At 39.5% G+C, this 23,864-nt stretch overlaps 1 long non-coding RNA gene across 2 annotated transcripts; it reads right to left on the bottom strand.

Moving 5' to 3' along the window:
- Nucleotides 1-325: 325 nt before the first annotated feature.
- Nucleotides 326-23,631, bottom strand: LOC114686727. Of its 2 annotated transcripts, XR_005090729.1 has the most exons (6): nt 23,467-23,631; nt 23,284-23,319; nt 22,398-22,703; nt 11,693-11,731; nt 11,365-11,549; nt 326-393 (listed from the first exon to the last, which is right to left on the bottom strand). It is a non-coding gene; the product is annotated as an uncharacterized LOC114686727 (long non-coding RNA). The 2 variants fall into 2 exon arrangements; XR_003733611.2 differs by lacking the exon at nt 326-393 and having other exon boundaries at nt 8,089-11,549.
- Between the last annotated feature and the right edge of the window lie 233 nt (nt 23,632-23,864).

A 23,864-nucleotide genomic window follows, 5' to 3' on the forward strand; every position in this document is an offset into this window, starting at 1 on the left:
AATTGACAACTCTGAACCTGTTTTCCTTGTATGTCAGTGGGCATTATACTTAACCATTTTGTCCCCTATGCCAGGGAGTTTCCTTTTTGATCCAGCATTTCAGATTATTCTGGGCAGGGAACATGGGATGATGTATTCTCTTCTGGAACTGCTTTGAGCTGGCATTGGGACATTGGTGTCAGGGCCTCAAAAATGCTGAGAGGCTGGTCAAAGGCTGGGAAATGGGACATTGCTCAGGAGCACGTGGCTATTGGACCCAGCTGTAGAGACAGGGAACAATCACATTGACTGGGCTGGTCCACATCAGCTTTTCTCAAGTCCAGAGCTCATAGTCATTCAGAGCAGTGTAGTCAGGAACCGAAGCTTGGAGGTGTCTGCCAGCCAAGTAGAAACCTATTGAGACCAATTTTAAACTAGAAACAGAAGTTAAAAATTATGAACTTTTTTGGAACTTTTGGAAACTTTTACTATTCTTAGTAATTGGGAAGAGAAGGCATACCAAGATCAGGAGAGGGGAAAAATACCATCCTTAGTAATAGACAAGTGGGAAAATGTAAGCTGTACTTATCTGGAGTCCTTCCGACCTCTGTGAAGTGGATCCAGGTTTTATGACTATTTTAATCCTCTGAGGCCTATATGAATTATCTTACAAAATGACATAAAAGTTTTAGATACATTACTATTACCAATCTGTACTGAAATCCACATCATAGACAAAGCAGGTGATGGGTATCTGTAAAACAGCAGAAGTGGACTCACATCTTTGAGTCCCAACAAAAACTACAGATTTGAGTTAAAAGCTCGTGCATTTTCCTTCTGTCCAGAGAGCCAGGTATAAATTGGACAGAGATTTCTTTTGGTCTGATAAGAAGTACCTTTGAGTTTATATTTAGAAGATAACCAAAATAAATCTAAAATGTTGAGCCTGTGACTGAACAGTAAGTAGTCATTGTTCTGCCAGCTTATCGGAACTCTATTAAATGTTAAACTCTGAATTTTTATATGATAGAAAGGAAGATCAATCTGAAACATTTCTCATAATTTAAATCATTTATTTACATCTTTACAAGTTGCATTTATATCTTAAATCATTTTCTGAGATCCCCAAAGTTTATAAGCTTTTTCATATCCTCAGATATTAATATATATTAAAACATTCTCAGTCCCTCAAAACTTGCACAGGCTTTCATGTCTTCAGACCTTTATATATCTTAGAACATTTTTTTAAAAAATAAGCTAACAAGCTGGATATAACGTAGTGGAAGGATCTGGTGGCCTGATGCTGACAAACTGACAAAGTTATAGCTAGCCTAACCATCAGTACTATCAGAGATCTGAGAAGGATAAATTTGAGTGAAGACTAAGCAGCTTCTGATTCTATAAATGACAGGGACCAGTCCATACCCAGGTCTCCATAGCATTGGAGGCACAAGTATCAGAACAGAATCAATTTTCTTCAGCCATCAGGCATATAAGGGAGAGTGTTTCCTGTGGAAGAACAACACGGGGAAGACTGATCTTACTTTGTCTAGGCAAGTGGGGTGCAATCAATGTTCCAGTGTTCTACTGCTTGTGCACAGTTTGGGCTGGGTCTTGGCAGTAGGTGCTGCATTAGGGCATCTTGCCCTATGGTCAGCATTGCCATAGTCCAAGTGAAGATGTTGTGGTGCCCCATACATAATCTTCTTTGAAGACCTTGGGTCACTGCTAGGATATGGGTGCCTGTCTGATATAACAGGCTTTTATATCAATACTTTATATGCAGATCTCTGAAGTACAAGGGCTGTCTAGGTATATCTGAATAAACAAACTTTGTTTCTAGTTACTTGTGTTTTCTAACAGTCTACAATAAGTGGCCTTAAAAACAACAATTTTGAATTGAAGCTCTTCTAGTATCAAATACGGGTTCAGTAAAGAAACAAAAACAAAATAGCCATATGTTAATGAAAGTCCTAAGTTCCTATTACCAGAAATAATGAAGTTGACTCTTTTTTAGCAAAGAGAAACTTTCTATCAAGCACCTGAGGTAATGGGAGCTTTTTCTGAATGCCAGGCATTAGGAAAGGGACTTCTTAGTTTTATCTCTATTAAGTATGAGCCTTAAAAAATAATTTCTCAATTGAATGTCATTTTAGCATTAACACAAAACATTGATATAACTCAGTTTATCCAAATAGCTTAAGTTTAATAAATTTAGCAAAGACAAAGTGGCTAGACATACATTCTTAAGCCTGAATAGACATTGAGTAAGGAGAAACATTCTCTAAGTCACTGGTTCTGAACTTCCCAAGTACGATTTCATAACTGCAGTTTTGCCACTGTTATGAATATCAGTGCAAACATCTAACATACAGGTGGTCCTAGGCCACCCCTGTAAAAATCTCCTTTTAACCTCCAAGGGGTTGAAACTCATGGAATTAGAAGCTGTTCCCAGCCCTTTGCCTAGGTCATTGTCTTGCTGCATCACAAGAAGTGAACATCCCAGTTTCTGGTGACTATCACCTGAGTGACTCTTAAATTACAAATTTTAGCTGCTAGAGCAAGGTATATTCTTGTGTATAAAAGTATTGAGGTGCAGCTTTAATATTTATCAAATGTCTTGTTTATTAAACACTTGTAGCCATCTATTTAAATTCTCTAGAAGCTTGCTGTTGAACACTTGGTAGAGACATAAGTACTTAGGTGTTAATCTCTAAGTTAGCCTTTGTTAATCTGAATAGATCTTTATGACCTTAGTAAAAGATGGCTACCAGCCATGTGGCAACCTACATCATGATGAGGTCACCAGACAAGATTGAGTAAAGTCACATGATTACTGTTTAAAACATGTTTTTCTAAATAATTATTGCACACATACACACAATTACATACACATACATACAGTTAAAGCTTACATACATTCGCACATATAGAGTTAAATCCAAGTCACATACATGGCCACATACATACAAATGTGTCTCCATTTTTACCATAAACACCTTGCAGTGAAGAATCATTGGCTATTGTTACAATGAAAACCAACCAGAATTAACTTCCCAATTGCAGGTATGAGAAACCACAACAGAGTTCACATCCCCTCTGGCCTTCTACAACCTTCTATGTACCTTCAGTCTGCTATTTTTTAACACAGAAACTCTTATGTAAGTCTTTCTTGTGGTTCCTCTCAGCAATCTAGAATATATTGTATAGCTACAATATTTTAAACAAGAACAGGAATACATACATATACTAATTTGCATCAACACTGTACCAACAGGAAGAATCTATTGGATCTGAAAAATCAAAGCAGCTTGGGCTTCAGCATTATAACATACCCATCATAGCTAAACAACCATAGGCAATGACATTCCATTCTGCCCTTGGAAGCAAACTTTGGTGAGCTTTGGTAGGCAGCCCCCAGGGCAGGTCTTGGGAGCCCCACCCATCAGGATGGCAAACATTGTGAGAACAAAAGATTGTTGTTAACTCCAGATTCTCAAGTACACAAGAACAGCAGACTGGAGGTGACCACATGCCCTGGCCAGGCCCCTCTGGGGGAGGGTTTCTGTAGGACACTCCTCAGCTGTCATCCCAGAGGGGTAGTTCTCCCCCAGGCCCAACTGCCTCAGTGCACCTGGGTCAGAAGTGCTCTGAGCTATAGGAGGCCTCTGCTAGCTCCTGCTGAGCCACAGTCTCCACCCTGCAGATCCCCACATGGGGGCCCAGCCATGAACCTGCTGTTTCAGGGCTCTGTGGTGCTGATAGCCCACCCTAGTGCTCAGCCACGCCAAGTCTTTGTGGCAGCCTCTGGGCTGCCCTGGCCAATGCCTGTCTGACAAGTCTGTACCACAACAGTGCGCTACCCCACCTGCCGCTGCCTGTGTTCCCGGACAAAGAGCAAGGAAGCAATGGGGGTAGGAGAACTCGTAGTCAGTCCTAGTTCTACCAAAGGGATCCTCTGTCCCTTCTGCTGGCCATGCAGCCCCAAAGGCTGTCCATGTACAGTTTCTATCAGGAGTCACAACAAACACAAAAGCCCAGGCATAAAACACGCATGCTTTGTTGCACATTTTTTCACAAATTCACACATTCATATCAGGAAAAGAAGAAAATTACAACCTACAAGACAACATCTTGGTAGTGAGTTAAGAGTAAGCCCAGAGGAGAAGAAGTCATCTGTCCCATAGTGTTCATCATGGTCAGAAAAACAAATACAGGGAAACACAAGACACCACAGAAGACCAAGGGCACAAGAGAAAAGCTTGCCCTTATACACCCAAGTATTGTCCAGATCTGAGGCTCTCCATCCTCAAAGATGTGGGGCTCTCTTTCCCATTCACTGGTATCTGGAATGTCTTCCAGCCCCTTTTGATCATGGTTCTCCTTTAACCATTTCTAATTACAACCACTCACTTGGGTGCTGTGGGATGTTCTGTATGTCCTGTGGGAGCCCTTTCTCGGGTTCCTCGTGGCTTTACCCAGCAGGTCCACATAAAGGGTGATTAGGACCATCGGCCTGAGTGCAGGTGTCTGAGATGGTCTGCGCTTGGCTGTGCTAGGGGATGGTCTGTATGTCAAGTTGCTCTGAATGGTCAATAAATAAAGCCTGAATGGCCATGCCTAGGCAGGAAGTATAGGCGGGACTAACAGAGAGAAGAAATAAAAGAACAGGAAAGCAGAAGGACTCACTGCCAGCCACCCCCTGACAAGCAGCATGAAAAGATGCCCATAAGCCACGAGCCACATGGCAGGGTATAGATTTGTGAAAATGGATTAATTTAAGCTATAAGAACAGATAGCAAGAAGCCTGCTACGGCCATACAGTTTGTAAGCAATATAAGTCTCTGTGTTTACTTGGTTGGGTCTGAGCAGCTGTGGACTGGCGAGAGACAAAGATTTGTCCTGACTGTGGGCAAGGCAGGAAAACTCTAGCTACACTTAGGTGTACCACAGAAATGAACACAGACAGACAGAACAGACAGACACTTAGATACACTAACTAGCCAGCTTCAGGCTCTACAGGTGGTGATCCTGATGGGCTAGGGTAATCCCTGACAAGCCCCCAAATGTTATGCCCAGATCATGTGGACCCCCAAAAGACCACCATGGAGACCAAATCCCATATATAAAAGCAAAGAGCCTTTATTTTCAAGCTCAGAGCTTGGCCTGTGATGCAGAGGTGAGAGCAGAGAGCCCCAAGCCCAGGCAGGGTGGGGCTTTTATCATAGCAGAGGTTATGTGAGGGGATTTCCAAGGTTCAGGACCCTGATTGGTTGACATTTGTCTAAGGGTATAGGAAATGTTTAGAATGTCAGGCATTTCCCCTTAGATGCAGGTCCTCCATGGGTGGGGTCAGCTTATGGCTTTTCCTGGGTCCAAGTGTTGCCTTCTGGAAGCTGTGTCTAGGCCTCTAAGCCTGTCATGGCAGTTCAGTGATCAAGCTTCTTCTGGGCCTCCCCTACAAAAACTGTAGGGATGTGCTCTAAGGTAAGAGGGCTCCAGGATCAGCGGGGTCATAGTGAATTTAAACTCCCCATTTCAGGAGCAACAAAATGAACAGTTGTTAAAATGTCAAAAGAAAAAGTGGTAATTGCATAATTTTTAAAGATAGAAATAGAATGACTCTGTAGACAGGAAATAAGTAAAGGGGAAAGACCTTTCACAATAGAGAAGGGGGAAGGAAAGAAAAGGGAGAAATGCTTAATCAAGAAAGGAGGATTTCCGCCATTTCGTGGACGCCAGGGAACAGAGAGCATCTGCGGATGCAGATCCCGAAGGGCGCGGGTGGGCCTGTTGGAGTGTTGGAATTTGAGCTTCGGCTTTTTGAACCCAGGATCTCAAAATGCATCGTGATTCCTGTCCACTAGATTGTAAGGTGTATGTGGGTAATCTTAGAAACAATGGGAACAAGACTGAATTAGAATGGGCTTTTGGCTATTAGGGACCACTCTGAAGTGTGTGGGTTGCTCGAAACCCTCCTGGCTTTGCGTTCGTTGAATTTGAGGATCACCGAGATTCCACTGATGCTGTCCAAGAGCTAGATGGAGAGCTTACAGAAGTTGTTTTTCCATTAAATACAGGTAAATTCTTTGATCCACACTGTTAATAATTGCCAAGTTGCATTAACATGTTACTTGGGATCTATGAAAAAGGATCCTCTTTTTAAAATTTTATAAAAATACTCCAGAGTATTGCCCAAAGTTACTCTTAAAATCCTGCAGAGATTGTCTTTAATGTCTTTATAGATGGCATATGTAAAAAGGCCCATGGAAATAGAAGCCAGTGGTAAATGTGCTCAATTTTTATTGCTTCCATAGCTTAAAGGCAAAATGACATCTATATGTAGAACTGGAGATTTTGGAAGTACAGGAAAAAAGGTATTTGGGCAAACAATTATCAATGATGAATGGCCTAAATTAAAGATAAAATTAAATGGGATTTAGGTTGAAGGATTATTGGTTTCTGATGCTGATGTATCTATAATTTCACAAGAATCCTGGAATCCCAAGTGGCTTTTTCAAGAAGTCTCCAATCAAGTAAAACAAGAGTGTAGAATAGATTAAATGTATTGGGCCTGAAGGACAGGTAAGAATGTTAAAGCCTTATGTGGCTGATAGAGCCATACATTTATGTGGGAAAGATTTGTTACAACAATGGGGAGTTCAAATTAATATTCCTACAATTTCAGAATCAGCTCATAAAATGATGTTTAAAGTGGGGTATGTTCCTGGTAAAGAATTATAAGGGAAAGTCACAGGCTATGCAGGTTGTACAAAGGCAAGTTAAGACGGGAGTTGTCTATTCAAATTTGGAGTAGGGGCCTCTGCCAGTAGCCCAACTACTGTGGCTTTAAAAATCAGAGCTGTATGTCACTCTGATGGATTTATTAGACTTTAAAGAACCTCTCAACATAATTACTGATTCTCAATATGCTGATAGAGGGTTGTATTACATATAGAGACTGCTGAATTTATTCCTGATAATTCAGAATTAGCTTTATAATTTGTACAACTACAACAGACAATCCAAGAAAGAGATTGTCCACTTTATGTTACCCATACTCAGTTGCCTAGGCCATTGACAGAAGGAGATGTGGAAATTGATCAATTATTGATAGGATCTATGTTGGAAGCCTCAGACTTTCACTAAAAACACATGTTAATAATAAAAGCTTAAAGAAAAATTTCAATTACTTGGCAAGAGGCTAAGGAAATTATAAAAACTGTCCTGCCTGTTCTTTTTATAATCAAGTTGCTTTACCTGCAGAAACTAATCCTAAAGGTACACAAAGGAATGAAATTTGGCAAATGGATATATTTCATTTAGTAAATTTTGGAAAAATTAAGATATGTTCATCATACTATTGACACTTATTCTGGGTTCCAATGGATATCTGCCTTAAGTTCTGAAAAGGCATATTTTATAATTACACATTTATTAGAAACAATGGCCATAATGGACATACCAGTACAAATTAAGACTGATAATGTCCCAGCTTATTTTTCCAGTAAAATGAAACAACTTTTTGCACATTACAACATAAAACATGTTACTGGGATAACATGCAATCCTACAGGACAAGCAATTGTTGAGAGATCTAACTGCACCCTAAAAGAGATGCTTGCTGAACAGAAGTGGGATATGAGGACCCCCAGAGATAGACTGCATAATGCCTTGCTAACTTTAATTTTTTTAATTCTAATGAAACAGGAACAACATTGAGTTTTGGAGAGAGTTGCTGAATTGAGTCAGCCCATGTATTATAAATTTTAAATGAACCTGACTGGCTACATTGGCAACATTATAAGAGTGAGAAACCTCGGGTGCTAATTAATATTTGATATTATTAATATCAAAATAGTTCAGGAGACGCTCTAAGTTAGGGCCAAGGTTATGTTTATGTTTCCACCAGAGATAATAAATTGTGAATTGCATCAAATTGATAAAAATCTCAGCATGAGCAAGAGAAATCTCCTGGATGCTGCAGCTGCAGAGATGCCTCTGTGAAAGACAGGACACAGGAGGCCTTTGAACCAGACAACAAACTCTCCCCCCCACCCCCAACTGGGGACAACTGAAGAGTTTGAGTGACAAAGAAGAGATGACACCTTGCATGACTCACAAGCCTCTAAATGCTACAAATTTATTTCTTGCCATGCTTTCTGTGTTAACAGTGCACATGAAAGGGATGGATCATAATCATTGGGCTTTATTCTCAATCCTCCAATTAACATATCAGTAAGTTGGGGAGATATGAATATTTCTGTAATGGTTAGTGGATCTTCTTGACTACCTGGCTCTTATGACAACCTAGGTCCTGCCCAGCCAATGGAGAAGGGTAAAGTGATTGACAATTACATTGTTGGAGTACAAGGAATTTCTGTTTGCATGGTAAATGCCTAAATATAACCCCTAAAATATGGATATCCATGGTCAATAATACCCAAGATTATCATAATAAGTTTTATATGCTTCATGCATCCAGTTTTAAAGGACAAGAGATTAATACTATTAATTCCATAAATCTGCATTCTGTGAAATGAGGGTTACCAACAAGGAACCTGACTGGGTACATTGGCAACAGTGTAAGAGTGAGAACCTTGAGTGCTAATTAATGTCTCCAAGGGAGACATCACTGATTGGAACCCTTTTGGCTCCCCTCAGGAAAAATATTCTCACTCAGAGTTAAGATGGAAATGGTATAATTTGAATGGAACTGTGAAAATCAATGCTTCTGTTAATGAACCTATTCAGTAGCATGGAGTTGGAATGGCAAGTCCTCTCCTGCAATTTGACAATTCAATTCAGACTAACTTATAGAAATTGGCAAGTGCCTTCCACCCACTTAAGTCATGGGAAAAAAATTAAACATTAAGTAAAATAAGTATACTCTGTCTTTTAGACTAAATTAAAGCCATCCTTTTATGTCATGTGTACTTACTAGCTTTTGAAAGGGCCTGTACAATGGAATCCTAATAAATACAGCATCGCTTATGAATGCTGTACCCTTTGTACCTGTGTTAATTCTAGTATGTTTTTAAATTTGACCTTTGAAAATTTATATATTCTTAGAGCAAGGCCAGGAATCTGGATACCAGTGAAGTTGTCAAGGCCATGTAAGAGTCTCCTGTGATGATCCTGGTACAGAAGCTCACTGAAAGAAGAGTAAAAAGAACATGTTGAATGGTTGGACTGGTGGTTGTAGTTATTATGGGAATCATTGCATAGACAGCTGTGGCAGCAACAGCTGGAGTGGTGCTTCATAAAGAAATTCAAACTGCTGAATTCATTAGAGACTAGCATAGGGATTCAGAAGAACTTTTGACTGAACAAAATCAGATTGATAATGAGATAGTAAATGAATTAGCTGAGTTAAAGCAAGCCATTGTATTATTGGGGGATCAATTAGAAATTTTGAAGTAGCAGGTAAAATTAAAATGTGATTGGAATGTTTATTGTTATTGTATCACACCCTTAAGATTTAATGAAAGCAAGAATGATTGAGATAAGGTTAAGATGCACATGTTGGGTCACCCTAATTCTTCTCAAACGATTTACAGAAAGAAATTAAAGAAACCTTTGAAAAAGTTACATGATATGACAGGAATGGACATTATGGAATGTCCAGCAGATACCATAGCCTCATTCAATCCTATGAATCACTTTAATAGATTTCTTATCCCAGTAGATGTTGCTCTTGTTCTAACAATAGTAACTTATTGACTTTAAAATGTATTTTGGTATAGTTGCATAAGATTGTAAGACAGATAGATAGAAAAAAAGCTGTATTTACTGTGAGGCTGAATAACCTTCAAGATAACTGATTTTTGTATAAAAGAAAGGGAGATCTGTGAAGACTGCATTGCCACTGGGCTATATCTGGCCTGGGTGCCAGAGAGTAGCACCCATCGCTAACCCATCTTTTGTTTAGCAAACACCTTTTGTTTGTCTTGTTGCTCTATGTGAATCTTGTCTCAGAGTCTCCCAAGGATACAAAGACATGTGCAAAACTTGGTTCAGAAAACCTGGAAAACTGTGGTATCTGATGAATTGAGTAATTTGTACTTGGCATTATATTTTGGGGAGATTCTTTCAGGTTGTTTAAGAGATATGGAAATCAACTGGCTAAACTGTAAATATAGAGAAAAATAAATATGCCCTGGGCAAAGGGAAAGTGTTTCAGTCCTTAGAGATGATCCCCTGCATCCCCAAAGGCTAAATTCATTCTTAAGGTGCCTCTGAGCTATTTTTCCACAGCTCTGCATGAACCCACACACCTGTGCCTCAACATTTCAAGACATACAACTGTCATTTTTGCTTGTTTCATGATTGTTTATGTAGACATTATAAATTATTTTACAAATTAACTTTATAGAATTGAGCAGTGATTAATTTTTCCTATTTTATTTATTTTTGTTTGTGTGTGGGGGGTGTTTTTTCTGCATGAATGTTCATAGCCACAAAGGCCGGAAGATGTCAGATTCTATGGAACTGGAGTTGTGAACCATCAGGAAGATGCTGGAAATTGAACGAGAATCCTCTGGAGGAGCAGACAGTGCTCTGAACCTCTGAGCCATTTCTCCAGTCCCCAAAGAAATGATTATATCAAAGGCATTAAATGTTGATTTATTTACATGTTAATTGCTTTTGCATGTGGCAGCAATTAACAGATAAATTTGATTAAAAGTACATCAATATCACGTATCATTTCCAAACTTCTCACACATGGTTTTACGTGTATGTCATGAAGTTGGCCAGGAGGAGATTATATTATATACAGCAATCAATAAATGTCACATATTGGAACATGTTTAGAAAATGATATTTACAAAGCCCATGTCAACAGTACCCTTCTAGAAAACTCCTTCAAACACCAGTGTGTTGATGGCTGGTAAGTCTTTATATTTTAGGAGAAACCATACAATGACCATGTAGTGAAAATTGCAGGGTTTCAGGATTTGACTTTTTTGTTCAGTCATTTTTCTTTCTAGAATCTGATTTATGCTCATAGTTATTGTTATTGAGACAGATAGCTTGTTATCATTAGAAAAAACAGAATCTCACAGTGCAATGGAGAATATGATGATATATAATTAAGGAAAATGTTACATTAAGCTGAGAGAAATTAGAAGATGGTTGAGGTTAAGAACCCAACCAGGCTTTAGGACATGATTTTTCCTGTGTCTTGTAGTAAGAGAGGAGGCATCACTCAACAAAAGCTCCCAACACAGTAAATAGAAACTTAATCTGGTAGAGGAAAGCTCTGTACCCCAACATCCAGACCTCTCCTTCAACCCAAAACACACTTGCTCCCTGAACAATACTGAAAACAGTTTCAAACATAAACCCCAGATTTTCTTACAAAAACCCTTTGAATCCTCAGACCTATTTCTCAGAATCTGCCAACAAGAAGGATGCCGCTGTCTCTTCTGTTCATCTCCCAGGTGCTTATCAGATCTGTCTGTGGCTGTACCAAGTCTTGAATTGCAGAATCCCAAAAACCAGGAAGACCAAGCCAACCATAGCCATCCGGATGAGGTTGTCCATTGTATGATCCTGGGGTTTTGAGGCTGGAGATTGTACACAAACAGGTCAGGGCAGACCAAAGTCACTCCCAAATGAATAGATTTCCACCCTCAGCCACTGACTTCACTGGAAAAGGAAAACTTGATTCTCTGCATCCATCCCTTAATGACGAACTCCTATTACTCACCTATCTTGACTTTTGATGAGTTGATCATCTCAGATGCTCCTGATAAACAAGGAAAAGAGGTAGGCTGTATGAAGTACTTAAGAGACCTGAGCCTTTCTCATGGGCTTTATGTTACTTCCTTTATTCCTTGCATAATTTTCTCATCACATAGTTTCTTGAAGATCCTTTCCCTGATATGGCAGAGCTCCCTCTGGTTGTCTTAATGAATTCTACAGCTCCAGTGCTCCCTATTAAGTATAAATTGCTTTGGAAGAAAGGTATCTGACTCCTAAGAGCTACGGATGAAAAAAAATACTCTCCCACTCTTCAGAATTAATGAAGCCTCCTTTGATCTCTGCCCAGTGTGGAATACAGGGTGATGAAAGCTAATCTCCTTTGAGATGACTTTTCACTGAGTCACCAGCTAAGGACCCAGGATCCAGGGGTAAAGGGTGCTTGATCAGGTGGTCCTGAAGTCAAGAGATCAAAGGAGTAACAGTATGAGACTGTGTGCACTTTATCTACCACAGTTAATTCTAGTAGTGCTTCATAATCTATTCAGCATCTTGTTAATTAAAATAACTACATTGCAACTCATAAAGATACATAGTTACCTTTACAACACACACACACAAATACACACATGTTGATGTATTCTAGTTATAGGTGATACATGTCTAAAGAGAGTGGAAAAATAATAAACTCATAAAAACATATTAACTGGATATCTTGGTAATGAATGCTTTGTAATAATAGATATATTTAAAAATACAATATATATATATAATTATCAATGTACATGTGTATGCTTACACTTTATTTAATATTGCAGATATAAACATTTGAAGCAGGAAAATGGTGTGAAAGATACACTGCTTTCAATAGGTGCAGCTAGAGATCATTATATTAAGCCAAGTAACTCAGAAGAATGAATATTACAAAATGTGTCTCACTTATAGGTGCTACATAGACATACACAAATTCATTCACATGATACCTTTCATGCCTTATTAAAGAAGCATCATTTTGCAGTAGATGGAGGCCAATACAGAGTTTCAAAACTGGTCAAAATGCAGAGAAGTGACCATGAGTGTCCAACCCTAATTAACACATATACAACACAATCCCTATTTGGAAGTCCAAAGGAAAATCATGGAAAACATATCAAAAAGATTGCTTAGAGCCAGATGAGCAGAATACCTGTGGTGATATTGTGTCTTCTAGACATAGTAGGGTAGCTGCACCCATGATATATCAACAATCGGGCAGCCTAAACAAGACCTGAATAATGACAATACAGTTGATATGCCAATGTGGATGTGGAAAATTTCACAAGACCCCAACCCTAGATGATGAGTTATAGACAGGCAATGGCTTCTAGGATAGAGAATCAGTTTTCTACAGGGAAGGACTTCCAAATAGATTATTCAATCCCAAGTGGTCAGTCTTAAACAAATGTACATAGAAATAACAACAAATTGACCTAGTAGGTTTGTGAGTGTGTGTGTGTGTGTGTGTGTGTGTGTGTGTGTGTGTGTGTGTGTGTAGGGGCGTGAGAGAGAGAGAGAGAGAGAGAGAGAGAGAGAGAGAGAGAAGAAGAAGAAGAAGAAGAAGATGATGATGAAGAAGAAGAAGAAGAAGAAGAAGAAGAAGAAGAAGAAGAAGAAGAAGAAGAGAAGAATAAAAGACCTTGAATTTGAGAGGGATATAGGAGGAGTTGGTGGACGGAGACAGAGATAGAGAGGTGTAAATGATGTAAACACAGTATTCATCTATGAAATTCTCAATAAAAATTTTAAATTAAAATACATACATGAGGATGGCAAGATGATTCAACAGCTAGGAGCATTGGCTGTTCTTCCAGAGGACCCAGGTTTGGTTCCCAGCACCCACACAACAGTTCACAACCATTTGTAACTACAGTCCCAGAGGATCTGAAGTCCTCTCCTGGACTCCAATTGCATTGATGTAAGTAGTTGATAGACATATATGGAGACAAAAGACCAATATACATAAAACAAAACAAAATCATACACGTGTGTGAGTGTATGTTGATGTGTGTGAAACTAAGTATGAGTAGAATGGGGAAATGTTTGGTAATAGAGGGATGAGATAAGAGGTCATGGTGTGAGTATGGTAATACTACCTGATATCCTTGGATGAAAACATCTTTCAAAAAAGTACCAATTTCTACAAAGGACATACGAGAATAATAATTTTAAAGAAGCAAAATATTTGCCTCAATCAAATTGATATGCCTTTTTTAACAGTGAATCCAAAAAAAACTGAAAAGCCATTGAAAAAGAAATACTCTACATAAATATGAAATAAAATAAGATAAAGAAACAAAATTTTTTGTATGCTTCATTATTTAGAAAATATAAGGCTCTAAAATGTAACTTGAAAATTATTAAAGTCATTGAGTAATTCACTCATTTTCCCTTAAACATATATAATTTTATGAAAAAATTTATTTTGGGTATACAATTAATTATCCGTTTAAAATATCTTGGAAAGATTTGATGTTAAGACAAATTTTTCTCTCTAACTGATATATAAACACCATCCAACCACCTGAAGACAGTAGATTTACTTTCTTTTGAGATCAAATCTTAAGTGAAACTTCTATAAGAATGTTATAATTTATAAATTTCCAGAAAAGAAGAAACAATATATAAGCTTAACAAAAAAAAAAAATACAAAGTAAACAATGCCCACCCATCTCTGCCCCAGCTGCCAGTCAGCAGGGAAGACTCCTGTGGGCAGGCTTCCACACCAACACCAACTATTGGACTCTGCCATCTACAAGACCCACTCACTAACCCAAATCCACCCATCCCCCTGTGACCTCAGCTGCAACCTGAGAAACATAATCCACCAGCTCTGATTGGACCAAGAGCAGCTCCCTGAGACACAGAATCTGCCAGGTCCAATTAGACTAAGAGCTACAATTGGACCAAGAGTGGCCCCCTGAGACAGAGACACAGCCAGCACAGACTGGACCAAGAGCAACTCCCTCGGACACAGACACATCATGCATTGATTAGAGGAAGAGATGGGTAGATGCCAGTACAAGAATTCGTACAACATCATAGAGAGCAATATGGAACCATCAGAAACCAGTGTTCTACAACAGCAAGACCTGATCATCACAACACAGAAGAAGCAAAAGAAAGTGACCTTAAAAATAACTTTATGAAGATGACAGAAGCCTATAAAGAAGAAATGAAAAATTCACTTAAAGAAATTGAGGAAAAGACAAACAAAAAATTAGAAGAAATCAATAAATCCCTCAAAGAAAGCCAAGAAAATCAAGAAAAAGCAATTAAACAGGTGAAGGAAACAGTTCAAGACCTGAGAATTGAAACAGAAACAATGAAGAAGACACAAACGAAGGGAATACTGGAAATAAAAAATCTGAGTCAACAAAAAGAAACTGCAGATGCAAGCACAACCAACAGAATACATGAGATGGAAGAGAGGATCTAGGGCATGGAGGGTACAATAGAGGAAGTAGATTCATCAGTCAAAGAAAACACTGAAGGCAAAAAAGCCATAACACAAAATGTCCAGGAAATCTGGGGACATCATGGAAAGAGCAAACCTAAGAATAATAGGGATAGAAGAAGGAGACAAACACTATTGCAAAGGAACAAAAAATATATTCAACAAAATCAGAAGAAAACTTTCCGAAATTAAAGAAGGAGATACTATGGAGATACAGGAAGACCATAGAACACCAAATAGAATCAACCCCCCCCCCAAAAAAAAAACAATCCCCAGCAACATAATAATCAAACCACTAAACATACAGAATAAAGAAAAAATGTGAAGAGCAGCAAAGGAAAAAGGCCAAGTGACTTATAATGGCAGACCCATAAAAATAACACCCAACTCTCAATGGAGGCTCTGAAAGCCAGAAAGTCCTGGACAGATGTTTTGCACACACTAAGAGACCATGGTTGCCAGCCCAGACTACTGTACTCACCAAAACTTTCAGTCACCATACATGGAATACACAAGACATTCCAAGAAAAAAACAGATTTAAGCAATACCTATCCACAAATCCAGCCCTACAGAAAGCACTAGAAGGAAAACCCCAACCTAATGAAGTCAGATGTACCCACAAAAACACAAGCAATAGTTAACCCCACAGCAGTAAATCCCAAAGAAGGGAAACACACACTCACTAATACCAAAAGATAACAGATATTAACAATCACTGGTCATTAATATCTCTTAATATCAATGGACTCAATTCATCTATTTAAAAAAGGCTAACAGAGTGGATACAAAAACAGGAACCATCCTTCTGATTCATACAAGAAATACATCTCAACATCAAAGACAAACACTATCACAGAGTAAAGTTGGGGAAAGACTTTCCAATTAAAGGAACTTAAGAAGCAAACTGGTGACACTATCCTAATAACTAATTAAATAGACTTCAAACTAAAATTAATCAAGAGATTGGGAGGACATTACATAATTATCAAAGGAAAAACCCACCAAGATAAATTCTCAATTCTGAACATTTATGTCCCAAATATAAGGACAACCACATATGTAAAAGAAACATTACCAAATCTTAAATTTCACATCAAACACCACACACTACTAGTGGGAGACTTCACCATTTCACTCTCACCAATGGACAGATCTGCCAGACAGAAATTTAATAGATAAATAAGGGATCTAACAGATGTAATGACTCAAATGTACTTATTAGGTATCTACAGAATATTCCACCCTAACACAAAGGAATATACCTTCTTTTCAGCACCCTATGGAATCTACTCTAAAACTGACCACATACTCAGTCACAAAGCAAATCTCAACAGATACAAAAAAATTGGAATAACCTACTGTATTTTATCAGCCACCATGGCTTAAAGTTGGATTTCAACAACAACAAAAACTACAGAAAGTCTACAATCTCATGGAAACTGAATAATGCTCAAGTGAAACACCAATGTGTCAAGGAAAAAATAAAGAAAGAAATTAAAGGCTTCCTAGAATTCAATGAAAATGAATGTACAACATACCCAAACTTATGGGATAGTGTGAAAGCTGTGAGAAGAGGGAAATTCATAGCACTAGATGCCCACATAAAGAAGTTAGAGAAGTCTCACACTAGAAACTTAACAGTACACTTGAAAGCTCTAGAACAAAAAGAAGCAAACTCACTCAGGAGGAATAGATGCCAGAAAATAATCAACTAAGGGCTGAAATCAATAAAATAGAAACAAAGAGAAAAATACAAAGAATCCATGAAATGAAGAGCTGGTTCTTTAAGAAAATCAACAAGATAGACAAGCCCTTATGGAAACTAACTAAATGGCAGAGAGAGAAATCCAGAAAACAAAATCAGAATTGAAAAGAGAGACATAACAACAGACAATGAGTAAATCCAGAAAATCATTGGGTCATATTTCAAAAACCTGTACTACACAAAATTTGAAGATCTAAAACAAATGGACAATTTTTTGGATAGGTACCACATACCAAAATTAAATCAAGACCAGATAAACAATTTAAATAGACTTATAACCCCTAAGGTAATACAAACAGCCATTAAAAGTCTCCCAACCAAAAGAAAGATGTTTTCAGTGCAGAATTCTACCAGAATTTCAAAGAAGAGCTAATACCAATACTCTTCAAATTGTTCCACACAATAGAAACAGAAGGAACACTGCCAAACTCTTTTTTATGCTGCTACAGTTACCCTGATTCCCAAACCACACAAAGATGCAGAAAAGAAAGAAAATTACAGACCAATCTCCCTCATGAACATTGATGCAAAAATACTCAATAAAATATGGGCAAATTGAATCCAAGAACACATCAAAATAATGATCCACCATGACCAAGCAGGCTTCATCACTGAGATGCATGAATGGCTCAACATATGAAAATTTGTCAATGTAATACACCATATAAACAAACTGAAAGAAAAAAACTGTATGATCATCTTATTGGATGTTGAAAAAGCCTTTGACAAAATCCAACACCCCTTCATGATAAAGGTCTTGGAGAGATCAGGAATACAAGAAACACACCTAAACATAATTAGGGCAATTTATCGAAAGCCAACAACCAATGTCTAATTAAATGGAAATAAACTCAAAGCAATTCCACTAAAATCAGAAACAAGACAAGGCTTTCCCCTCTCCCTATATATATTCAATATAGTACTCAAAGTTTTAGCTAGAGCAATAAGACAACAAAAGGAGATCAAGAGGATATAAATTGGAAAGGAAGAAGTCACTATTTGCAGATGACATAATAGTATACATAAATGACCCCAAAAATCTACCAGAAAACTCCTAAAACTGAAAAACACCCTCAGTAATATGGCAGAATACAAGGTTAACTAAAAAAAAAATCAGTTATTCTCCTATATACAAATGATAAATGAGAAAGAAATCAGAGAAACGTCACCTTTTAAAAATAGCCACAAGTAACAGAAAATACTTTGGGGTAACACTAATCAAGCAAGTGAAAGACCTGTATGACAAAATCTTTAAGTCTCTGGGAAAAGAAATTGAAGAAGATATCAGAAAATGAAAAGATCTCCCATGCTTATAAATATGTAGGATTAACATAGTAAAAATGGCAATTTTGCCAAAAGCAACCTATAGATTCAGTGCAATCCCCACCAAAATCCCAATACAATTCTTCACATACCTGGAAAGAACAATACTCAACTTCATATGGAAAAACAAAACAAAAATTCAGGAAAGCTAAAACAATCCTCTACAATAAAGTAACTTCAGTAGGTATCACCATCCCTGACCTCTAAGACTACTAAAGAGATATAGTAATAAAAAACAATCCTCTACAATAAAGTAACTTCAGTATCCCTGACCTCTAGGACTACTAAAGAGATATAGTAATAAAAAACAACTTGGTATTGGCATAAAAACTGTCATGTGGACCAATGGAATCAAATTGAAGATCCCGACATTAATCCACACACCTATGAACAGCTGATTTTTTTTTACAAAGAAGTCAAAACTGTGCAATGGCAAAAAGAAAGCATCTTCAACAAATTGCACTGGCATAACTGGATGCCAACATGTAGAAGATTCAAATATATCCATGTCTGTTGCCAAGTACAACACTCAAATACAAGTGGATCAAAGAAAATAAATCCAGTTACACTGAACCTGATAGAAGTAAAGCTAAGAAGTAGTCTTGAATGCATTGGCACAAGATCACTTCCTAAATATAACACCAATAGCATAGACACTGAGATCAACAATTAACAAATGGGACTTCCTGAAACTGAGAAGCTCTTGTAAGGCAAAGACATGGTAAATAAGACAAAACAACAGAATGGAAAAAGATCTTCACCAACCCCACATCTGACAGAGGGCTAATCTCCAAAATATATTTTAAAAAATTAAATAAACTAGGACATCAAAATGCCAAACAATCCAATTAAAAAATTATCTACAGAGCTAAACAGAGAATTCTCAACAGAAGAAGTTCAAATGTCCAAAAGACGTTTAAGGAGTTGCTCAACATCCTTACTCATCAGGGAAATGCAAATCAAAACAAACCTGAGGTACCATCTTACACCTGTCAGAAAGGCTAAGATTTAAAAAAAAAAAGCACTGATGACAGCTTATATTGGAGAGGATATGGAGTAAGGGGAACACTCTTCCACAGTTGGTGACAGTGCAAACTTGGACAGCCACTTTGGAAATCAGTATGGGGATTTCTCAAAAAATTGCGAATCCATCTACCTCAAGACCCAATGATATCAATTCTTGGGCACATACACAAGGAATACTCAGTCATATCACAGGGACATATGCTGTGGGATGGTCTATATGTCAAATTACTCTGATTGGTCAATAAATAAAACACTGATTGGCCAGTGGCTAGGCAGGAAGTATAGGTGGAACTAACAGAGAGGAGAAAGGAAAGAACAGGAAGGCAGAAGGAGACACTGCCAGCCACTGCCATGACAAGCAGCATGTAAGCCACGAGCCACATGGCAAGGCATAGATTTATAGAAATGGATTAATTTAAGATATAAGAACAGTTAGCAAGAAGCCTGCCATGGCCATACAGTTTGTAAGCAATATAAGTCTCTGTGTTTATTTAGTTGGGTCTGAGCGGCCGTGGGACTGGGGGTTGACAGAGATTTGTCCTGACTGTGGCCAGGCAGGAAAACTCTAGCTACAAACATATGCTCAACTATGTTCATAGCAGCATTATTCATAATAGCCAGAACCTGGAAACAACCTCGATGCCCTTCAATCAAAGAATGAATAAAGATAATGTGGCACATATACACAATGGAGTACTACTCAGCAATAACAAATAGTATGAAATTTGCAGGCAAATGGATAGAACTAGAAAATATCATCCTGACTGAGGTAACCTAGACTCAGAAGGACAAACATGGTATGTACTCACTCATAGGTGGATACTAGATATAAAGTAAAGGATAACCAGACTACAACCCACTGCACCAGAGAAGCTAGCTAACAAGGAGAACTCTAAGAGGGACATATGGATCGCCCTGGGAAGGGGAAATAGATAAGATCTTTATGAGTAAACTGGAGGTGAGGGGGCAATAGAGAGTAGGGGTGGGGGATGAGAACATAGGGAATGGGATAGTCGAGGTTGAACAGGGACAGAGTGGGAGAGCAATAAAAGAGATACATGATAGAGGGAGACATCATCGGGATAGGGAGAAACTGGGTGCTAAGGAGGTTCCCAGGAATCCACAAGGATGACCCCAGTTTAGACTACTAGCAATAGTGGTGAGGGCACATGAACTGGCTTACCCCAGAGATAAGATTGCTGAATACCCTAACTGTATCATCATAGAGCCTTCATCTAGTAACTGATGGAAGCAGGTGTAGACATCCCCAGCCAAGCACCAGGCCCAGCTCCAGAAGGCCAGTCAAAGAGAGAGAAAAGAGGGATTCTGTGAGCAAGGGCATCAATATCATGATGGGAAAACCTACAGAGACAACCAAATCAAACTAGTGGGAACTTTAGACCAACAACTATGGAGCCTCCATGGGACTGGACTAGGCCCTCTGTATAAGTTAGACAGTTGTGTAGCCTGATCTGCTTTAGGGGGCCCCTAGCTGTAAGATCAGAATCCATCCCTGGTGTGTGAGCTTGTTTTTTGGAAAACCTATGGGGGGAAACCTTACATAGCCTTGATGCAGCGGGGGTGGATCTGCCTCAACTTAATGGACCAGGCTCTGCTGACTCCCCATTGGAGGCCTTATCTTGCCAGAGTAGGGAATGGGGGGGTGAGTTGTCGGAGGAAGGCTGGGGTTGCTGGGGGGAAGCAAGAGAGGGGATCTGTGGTTGGTATGTAAAGTGAATAAAAAAATCTTAATCAAAAAAGAAAGAGTCGGGCGGTGGTGGCGCACGCCTTTAATCCCAGCACTTGGGAGGCAGAGGCAGGCGGATCTCTGTGAGTTCGAGGCCAGCCTTGGCTGCCAAGTGAGTTCCAGGAAAGGCGCAAAGCTACACAGAAAAACCCTGTCTCGAAAAAGTAAAAGAAAAAAAAAAACAAAGAAAATACATGGTAGAAACACCAAGGATGTCATTGCCATGGAGTATGGTGGATATCCCCTGACAGCCTCCATCTCAAAAACAGTGAATATCCCTCTTTCTGACTCTCCCTAGGCCCTCTCATTTCCATCCAGACTAAGAGTTTTCCTGGGGTAGACATTGAATGAGATTTTGAGTTCTTAAATGTTGGGTCCATGCTACCTCACTTGAGACTGTAAGGACCAGGGGTCATTAGTGGGTAATTTGATGTATAGAGAATATCCTTGGGACCCATATGATATGCAGGTCTAGAGTTCACAACACTCACAGAGAGTTCTGCCTAGTCGGATTGAGCTGTAGTTTAAGGTCTTAGACATGGAGGAGCATTTGAATATAAGGAAAAAGTCTGTCAGGCTCTATGATTAGCACAGCAGTGTCATTGGATTTCCTGAGGACAGGATTGTGGCAGACAGCTCTCCTGCAAGGAAGAAGGATGGTTTGCCTTTGTTCTTACCTGAGATCTAACCATGGCTGAAATATGAAGATTTTGTCTCTGTCTATTTATTTTCTCTGACCTTTTCCTTTCATTCTCTGTCCTATCTCCATCTCTCTGGCTCCCTGAGAGTCATGTCCCTTATTTTAGCTATCACTTCTTTGACTTTCCCCATAGAGTATTGCAAGATTTGGGTCTCTGAGTGGACCTGGTGAGCCCTTAGCCTGCAATCAAGAAGTACAGTAGGTCACTGGGGCTGACAACTTAGAGAAAATATCATATGAGCTTGAGTTTCTGTAACAACCCCTCTGAGGCAGTTAAAAGGTTGCTGGGAGATCAACCTAAGAGAACCCAGCAAGAGGCTGCAAGATAAAGCACTGAGAGAAGTCACATCCTACTTTATGGAACAGAACAGTTCCATCATAGGTAATGCCCTAAGAAGAGAAGAGGGTCAGGTTCCCACAAGAGAGAGTGATTCCTAAGCAGCTCTTGGGGACTAGGACCTGGGAGTTGAGCTGGTTCCTGCCCAATAGTCTGCTTACCCCCATCATGCCCGGGAAGTGTTACTGAACTCCACACTCTGTAAGTCTGACTTAGAAGCTAGAAGTACCACTTAGCTAACCATTCCCTTGACAGCAGAGCTCCTAGCATTTACTTTAGGGTCTCAATAAGTTATTCTGTCATTAATGGAGCTGCCTCACCTGATACGTGTATTTCCAGGGGGTCACTGGCCATAGATCACTTCTGTGGATCTTTTTTGTAGTAGCCATAACATCTGAACGTCCCCCTGTCACTGAGGGTCATAGGACCCACAGGAAACATGGCTTGCAAATGCCCAGTGAAAATATACTGTGAGTCCAGGGTTCTGGAGAACTTGGGCTCTCCTTCCTTGGTCAAAATAAATCCATCATATCTCTGCCATGATATACATTGAAGGGTCACAGTCTCTCCTGCATTCACAACAGCGCTGTCCACAGCTGACAATCTAGGTTTGCTGTAGGGGTCTCCTAGGAGAGATGGAGGGAATATGTTAATGGACTTACAGTCTCACAGTAATGAGCTGTGGGGAGGCACCCCTTTCCTAAGGTCAGAGCCTGGGACTGGAGAGCCTAAATATAATCTTCTGTGCCACCACCAGCTGCAGGAAGGTCATTGTATCCTGATAAACCTTCAGAGTTTTCATAATAACAGCATATAACCCTCAATGATACTATTCAGTGGAGAAACTTGGGCTTGTTCCCAACCTCCAGTGGAATCTGTTTGCACCAGAGATCTGAGCTTCTCTTTTTATAAACATGGAACTTATGAGCCCTTGAGGTCTCCTCACATTAGATAGTCACCCTCATACCTCAGAGGACCACAAAGCCTGTCTGAGTCCTGAGGGTAGGTTGGGAATGGATCCTTAAAAAGAAATCAGAAGCTCAGTCCCAGATCCTCCCCCTGCAGATCTCACTGATGAGTCTCAGGACCCTCCTGGTTTCTGCAGTATTAGTTCACCTTTGCTGTTCTCCATTCCATTCCTAAGATTTTAGCCAGGTCCTGCTTCTAAGTGAGGCGTAAAGACCTGAGACAGCAGAGAACACTCACCTGCCAGCACTGGAGACCTGAGTCCCAGAGTCAGTCCTGAAAGAGAGTTTGCTTGTGAGTTTATTCCTCACTGATCAGTCCCTCCCATCCCTAGAGTCTCCTGAGTCCCCTGGGCCTTCCTGAAGTCCAGTCAGTGCTGGGCAATGGTGCCAAGCTTCTCTCCTACCCGTCTTCGTATCTCACCCAGACAGAGCATGGCTGTGGAAATGAAGATCATGGTATCTCTTCCCAGAAGCTCCAACCGTGCTTAGGAATAGACAACACACACAGAGTGTTTGGGTCCTTAGGGCTGAGCATTTCCCATGAGCTTGTCGAAAGATCAGTATTCACACAGAAAAGGGAAGTGAGAGCAGTTGGCATTCACCTCCCTGCTAATTTGACTTGGACAGACTCCAGACTCGGCAGTGACTTCTCACAGAAATGTCACCTCCCCCAATACCACTCACATGTGCCTGATGTTTCCTCAATGCAGTGTGGGCCCAAAGGCAGCAGCCTGCAGAACTGGTGCTTCTCTTCCTTTGCTGGCCCCTTCCTGTTGAGGAGGGCTGAGGGCAGGTCCTTCCCCTGCACAGCTGCAGAGT

The sequence above is a fragment of the Peromyscus leucopus genome, chromosome 1, assembly GCF_004664715.2.
Source record: "Peromyscus leucopus breed LL Stock chromosome 1, UCI_PerLeu_2.1, whole genome shotgun sequence".
NCBI lineage: Eukaryota > Metazoa > Chordata > Mammalia > Rodentia > Cricetidae > Peromyscus > Peromyscus leucopus.